Source organism: Apis cerana, linkage group LG15 (genome assembly GCF_029169275.1).
Source record: "Apis cerana isolate GH-2021 linkage group LG15, AcerK_1.0, whole genome shotgun sequence".
NCBI lineage: Eukaryota > Metazoa > Arthropoda > Insecta > Hymenoptera > Apidae > Apis > Apis cerana.
Window position 1 is genome coordinate 5,578,180 of NC_083866.1, and position 7,285 is coordinate 5,585,464.

A 7,285-nucleotide genomic window follows, 5' to 3' on the forward strand; every position below is an offset into this window, starting at 1 on the left:
ACCGGCCGGATCAGATTATAAATTCTCCGCGCATGAACGAAACGTCGGATTAGAAATCGCACACGAGAGCATCGACACGCGTTCATCGTGGCCCATTAAAAGACAAGTTGTGAATACTACAACTAACCTCCCTCCAACGAATCCCCTATCCTATCAATCTTGATACACGATCGAGAGGTGTTTCCACGATTCGACGTGATTTCTCAAGCGTGCGCGCTGCTGCACGCATGCCTGTCTCGTTCGCGTTGCGTTGCGTTACGTCACGATCGATCGGCGGCCGACGAGCAGCGTGGCTTAGTCGGAGACTGCACTTGAAATCGAAACGCACGGCGGAACGAAAATTGGCGGATCCGTTCGCGGTCCCCGTTCATCGATCACTGAACGATCCGGTTCGACCGCGAGTCACGCTTGATCGCCACGAAATATCGCCGCTCCGCGGCTTGTAAATATTCATGATGTAATAAAATTTATTTTTTTTACATCGAACACACCCTGGGATATAAAATGGGATATAAAAATGAGAATTTGTTGCGGGGATTGTTCGAGCATCGAGGTGACGGGTTATTTGTATCAATATTTTTTTTAATCGACGACGCATTCGTCGATGTATTCGTAAAATATATCCGATACGAGCAACAACTGAACGGAAAATGACAGTTAGCGAAGGAAAAAAAAGCAGCCAAGACTTCTATCGATAACAATCTGATTTTATGAAAACCTGCTCGCGACAAAACTGCGAGCCATACTATCCCCGATTATATACGTATGCAAATTAAAGAAATTATTACGAGCCACTGTTGGAGGAGAGGGGAACGATCGATAGTTGCGAAATTTCACCGATCTCTGACTCCCTCCCTCCCGGATTGGAAGTGAAACCTCCTCGTCTAACGATAACGAGGCGCGTTGAACCCCTCCTCCACTCCCGAGTAATTACCCTTTGATGATCGAGTTCCATTCGCAAAGACGATCTCGTTAGCGTAATTACGTGCAACAGTAACTCGACGTAACGATGGATGGAAACATGTGGGGCAAATTAATCCACGGAATCTCGCGCGATCTCGACCCTGCTACTCGTTGCCCGAACCGAGTCGATGAAAGTTGATGAGTTAACGAAGTTACAAAAAAAAAAAAAAAAAAAGAAGAAAAAAATATACTATAATTACCACTTACACGACACGACGAAAACGGAAGACATGGAGAAATCGAGAAGCTTGTTACGCAAAGCTTGCGAAGAAAAATTGCAACGCGCGAGTTTGAACTTCCCTCACGGTTGATTTAACGGGCGGAAATGGTCGTAAAGGCGGGAGACACATCGGTCCCCGCTCGACGGAATCGTAAAACGAGATTGATTATCGACGAGTAGGTGGCAGAGTCCCTCGTCCACTTGGCGAGGAACGAATCAAGAATTAGACGGCTTAGGTTAGGGATATTCGAAAGCGTGCGGAGAAACGTTAATGCGTCGTTCCATCCCGCGGGGAACGGAATCGAGGACGTTTTCCGCACGCCTCCCGGGAAGCTAATGGCTGACTCAGCGCGGTTAATCTCCCCTCCCTCCCCCTTTCCTTTTCTCTCTCTCCCTTCTGAATGATTAACGAAGCGTCCATTAGATCATTAAGATTTGCCAACGCTTCGTCACGCTTGCTTAGACTCGTCGCGATCTTAATTACGAATTTCTTTCTTCCTTTCCCGAGATCGATTCCATCCCATTTGTCTGACCAACGTCGCTCGTTTCTACTTATCGATCAGACGCGACGTGTTGAGATACGAATTTTGACCCCTGGAAAAATATTGTAATAAATAATTTTAGATTTCGAGGTAGCAGAGTCACGGAACGCGGATATTTTATCTAACGGAATCAGTTTCGATTAGTTTCAAATTCGTTCTCGTATCCGCGTATTAAGTGAAAGCAAAAGACGTATCGACTTTTTCCATCTTTTCTTTTTTTTTTCTTTTTCATTTCTATCGGCCAATTCTCGCGTGACGAATTTTCCAACGATCCCCCTCCCTCATTTCCTATCCATTCTTACACAATCGTATACGCGTGATGATCGACGTGGAGGCAATCGCGCGAACGAAAGTATATATTGGAAGAAACCGGAAGCAGGATCGATACAATTACGCGAAAGTAGTGGTAAGTTGAAGTAATTACGTTCTGGCGACAGGGTACAGGTAGACGAGATGAGAAAAGGGGCGGTTAATACGAGAAGAGCGACGAGGGAAAGCAAGAACAATTGGCGATCACGGGTCGCTTCGTCGTGTCTCGACTATAAACCCACATAATTCCGCGCAACAGCTATTCAAGCGGACGAAACAGACGGCCTAGACTTTCCTCCGTGTCATTCCCCGCGTTATGTCACTACTTTTACTCTTGGTTCGACAATCGGTATCGCTGTCTTCCAGTTGGCCGAGCGAACGACCGACCGATCGATTATCGCGTTCCGCCTTCGCATTTCGCCGGTTTCTCGTCCAACGAATTTATCGGCGAAGCCCGGCGAATAAGTAAACCAGGCTGTTTGGCCCGGCTAAAACTTCCCTGATCGGATTATTCGCCGTTCTCTCGGCGAATATTACGCCGCGGTTTACCGCTCGAAATTACGTTTATAGTTTAGATCGACTTGTTCCGTCTGCCTCGCAAAATTACGGGGGCATAAAGTCGTTGTTTCGTTCTTGTTTCAACGTAGCACGATGCTATCACTGCTTATTCCGCCACAGTATTCCGTGTTTTTGCGCTGACTTTTTTCTCCCCCTTTCTTTCACAAGAGAGAAATAATCGCGTGGAAATAAAACGGAAAAATAGAAGCGTAACATTGCGTAACGAGTAGGAATATATTTATTCGCGCGATAATCGATTTGTATTGTATCGATGCGGTGTCGTATCGTACGCCCGTTCGAATGGGGATTTTCCGTAAAAACGAACGATCGAACTTTCCTTTTGCAAAAATATCATATATCGCGTGATTAATCGATCAAGGAAGAAGTTGTTGGTTCGACGACTTTCGATTTTATCGGTGAAAGAGGAGAGTCGGTGGGAGACACCCTCGCGAAGAATTAACGTTTCGAGCACGTAGACTCGTTATTACATAACGAAATTAATCGTAACGAACGAACCTACATGACTAACAGAGCGTGCAATAGACCGCGGGAAATATATTTCGGTCGAACAAGCCGATATCGCAATCTTGCCATTTCCGGCACCCTTCGGTATTCGATACGTAAATTAGTCATAGATACGTCGTATTTCGTTAAACTTTATATATATTTCTTTTCGAACGAAAAGAAATATCGATTTTAAAGGAATATCGTTCGAGATGAATAAACTTACGAATTTACTTATGATAATTCGATAAATGCGAACGATTGCGGATTTTAACGAAATTGTTTCGAATAGGAAATTGATTTGATCGATGTTTCAGATTTTTTCACATTTGGTATTACGACAAGTCAGGTGCGAAGTGAAATTAGTCGAGATTGGAACCGAGAGACGCGCTGCTCTCTTACCATCCGTTCTCTTACTAAAAAGATTGCGGCGTTCGTCGACAGATGTCGCTCGAGGTACGAAACGATCGAACTCGATACAACTTTTTTTGGCGGCAAAATATTGTTACGAATTAACCAAATATCACCGTACCGTCAAGTGTCGAGTATTTCCATCGAATTATCGAGTGTGCAATCTTGCGATAGTAACATTTCCACTTTCATCAAGTATTTGACGAAAAATGCTCGTCCCCGTTGAATCATTAGCACTGAATCGTAGCAAAAGCTAGTGATCAGTCCGGAAGACCGTCAGTTGCCGGTATTGTCAGGTCGACGACATGAAATCACGTTAGTGGAACAGCGAAGCCCATCAGTCAGTTCTAGGGTTCGAAGTGTGTGATTCTAGGGCCAGGCTTTTAAGCCTTTGACGCGATTACGTCGTTTTTAGGAAAGCATTAGCTGTCTCTCTGCTCTCCTTTTTTTCTTTTTCACACGCATCACAACGAATTCCCTCGCGATTCGACTCTCGAGAAAATTTTCAAAATTCTTTCCACGTCGACACAAACGTCGCTCCTTGCAAATGTTCGATACATCGGTTCGACCGCGAACGCGAGAGTAAACCAATCCTTTTTCTCCGCCGCCGCGCGCGTTCAAAGGAAATAAGGGAGGCGGGGGCGTTGGAAGGGGTCGGAACGGGAGAAAATCCGCGAGTCAGAAGGGCCGAATTCATTATTAAAAAGCCGAAGCGAAGGCAGTGCCTCCCCTTTCATCTTCCCTTCGAAAGCCAGTGCATCAATATTCAAGCGGCGATGCGCCTCTTCGTATCGCGACAATGTCAGGTAGTTTACTTTATATTTCACAACACCCCCGCCATCCATCCAGCCTCTTCTCCCCCTGCACGGTTATAAGATCCTTATCGCGTCTATTCAAAGGCGGCCGCGCGAGCCTGCGAAAATAGAGATTCGGTTCTGCCCTTCCCTTCCACCTTTTCCTCCCTTTTTCTCCTTTTCTCTTCGCTCATTGCCCGCTCTCGAGCAAATCCTGACGGGGGATCGCTTCAAAGGGAACACCCTCTTCCGGTCCCCGTTGGACCACCATCTCCTCCAGTCTATTTCGTGTCTCGAATCGAAGATCGAAGGGTTCTTTAACGGTTGGCGATATTTCCTTTTTCCTCTCTTTTTTCTATCTCGAAAATAAACACGCGACAAGTACGTATCATGGTCACTTTGGATATTTTACGCCTTTCTTGCGCATATCGAGTAACGCGGAAAGAAATGCGAAACGACAAAGTTGTATGGCAATATAATGGGAATAACAAAATATATTGTTTTCTTAAGAATAATAGTGCCTGTACCTTTCTTCGATAAGTTTATTTTTTGTATCTTCGTCTAATTCTTCCGCGATTTTATTCACAGTATCGCGCATATGTTGTTTAAGTTGAAAGATATTACTGTTTTCAAAATTTGTAATATTATTACCATTCATTTGATATTCTTTAAATGGCCAAATTTTTTGCCGTAAAATAATTCCACCACTTAGAAGACCCACAAGTTACAGTTGTTCCGTTTTTTCTAAATCGAACGATTATAGCGGAATGCGCGGAGGAAATAAATTTGCTTCTCTCTCCACGCTTGTCCTCGCGTTTCTTTACCCGGTATTTCTCAAAACTAGGAACTACTCGAGAGAATTGTTGATCCGTTGATTATTAAACTCGATTAAACTTTTATTGCGGACGACGTTGAAATTCGAAACGGGAATATTTTACAAAGCAATTCGGTTGCAGGGCCGAGAATATGAAAGGAGCGATCGAACGTCAAAACGTCGTTCCGGCAACGACTACGAAGAAACGGAATCCGCTTTGCAATCTAGTCTAATTGAATATTCGTAGAGCGAGATGCTTAAAAGGAGAGATGCTCGAGGACGAATAATCGGGATTATTCCGAAGGAAGGAAGCACGCTGATTTACGTCGCATTTGCGAGGCCTCCTTCCGCTGAATTATGTTCAACAGGCGAATCTACGATTTCTCTGTGAGATCTCCATGAAAATTTCAAGGAGATACGAGGCGAGGCGACGCGAGGCGAGCGAAAAATCGATCCGCGAATTCTCCAAGGACTACTTCGACGAATTTAACTGGAAAACCTCGAAACGAAAATCGAGAGGAGTCGCGTTGCCTCGTGAATCGAAGCGGAGAAACGACCGTTTCGGGGCCTATTTCTAACCCGAAACGAGGCAACTTCCAAGGAATTAAGTTTCGAGAAGCCGAAACACTCTCGATATACGGAAAGTAATCTGTTCCCGATATTCGGGGAGAAATATTCGAGGAACGAATGAAATGGAAAATTTCTTGCGCGGAAAGAAAACTCATAACCGATTCGCTCGACGATCAAACGTGTGAAGCGCGCGAAGAATTCGGCTCCGTTTCCACCATATTCCCCCCGTTCGGCGACACATCCTGCCGATCGAAGGAAAAGAAATTTAAGGCGGCAATTAGCGGCAGGTATCGTCCAACAACGCGTTTACTTGAGTTTTATTAGCCATTATCGTAGTTTCCGCGAGTGCCAAGTTTCCTCCCGTCCTTTCCCTCCACCAATTTTTATCGCCCCCTCTCCCTGAACCGCGTATTACTTTTCCCCCGTTGGAGCTTTTACGCGCGGAGGGGAAGGAAGAGAAGGAAGAAAAGTCGGGGAAGGAAAAACCACGGAGAAGCAATTAGCCGTAAACGTCCCTCTGTTACGTGCCATTCCCGCGACTACACGATAATTGCTTTCCCGTTTCACGATCAAATATACGAATACGAGATGCGCACAATTTTCTTCAATAAATGTGAATTCCCGCCTTGTTCGCAGATAATTATTCAGACACGTCGTATCGAACGGAAGAAACGGATTTGCGCTTCGATTCTCCATTAAACGGAATCACGACGAAAATTCTAAACACGTTTCAATATCTTCAACAGGGCTTTGGATAGAGATCGTGGAATTAAATTTCAGTTAGCGAAGAAAAAAAGAAGAGCGATTAAAGTAGAAGCGAAACGATTAGGAGGTTCGATCGCCCTATTATCAGAATCTTAGAAGGTGCTAACTCGCGCGAAAACGGTAATTCTCTTGCACGCGAGCCCCCTCCCCTCGATCCTCCGCGTCGTTAAACGATGTTTCGGGGACGAAGAGGCGTGGGACTCAACCCTTTTCCTCTCCTTGCGGCGAACAATAAACTCGTTTATTATTGGGCCGAGGCAAAGCTGTGGAACGCGATATTACGGCGTTATGGTGGTACGATTGACTAAATCGTCGTCGGGCCCTCGTAACTCGGGATTAGGGCGAACGGCCGGGCTTAAATCGGTTATTACGTCGCGTTGCTAATCGTAAATCGTGTCTAACGTTATTCCACGACCATGAAAATCGAAGGAGAGACAAAGAGGGTTCCACAGTTTCGCCCTTCCTCTTTTCCGCCCGCGAACGCCCTCGATGATCGCCCCATCCCTGAAACTAGCGATGGAATCAAGTTCGATATCGAGCTCGAACGCAATGCGAGATAGTCACAAGTTTTTATCGTACAACAATCGAATATCGTAATCCTAATTAATCGGTACATTTGTTACGGAATATAGTTTCGTTGGAAAGCTTGGAAACCTCGTTCGAAGAGAGAGTCGGAATCTATCGTATTCGAATCTAAAGTATCGCTTCTTTTCCTTTTCCAAGAGTACTCACGAACGATTCGAATCTTGTCGCTTGTCACTGTTCGATGAACACGCTCGCGATACGTTCGCTCCCATCCCTACCGAGAAACACACCCTTTTCTCTTCCTCGGAGT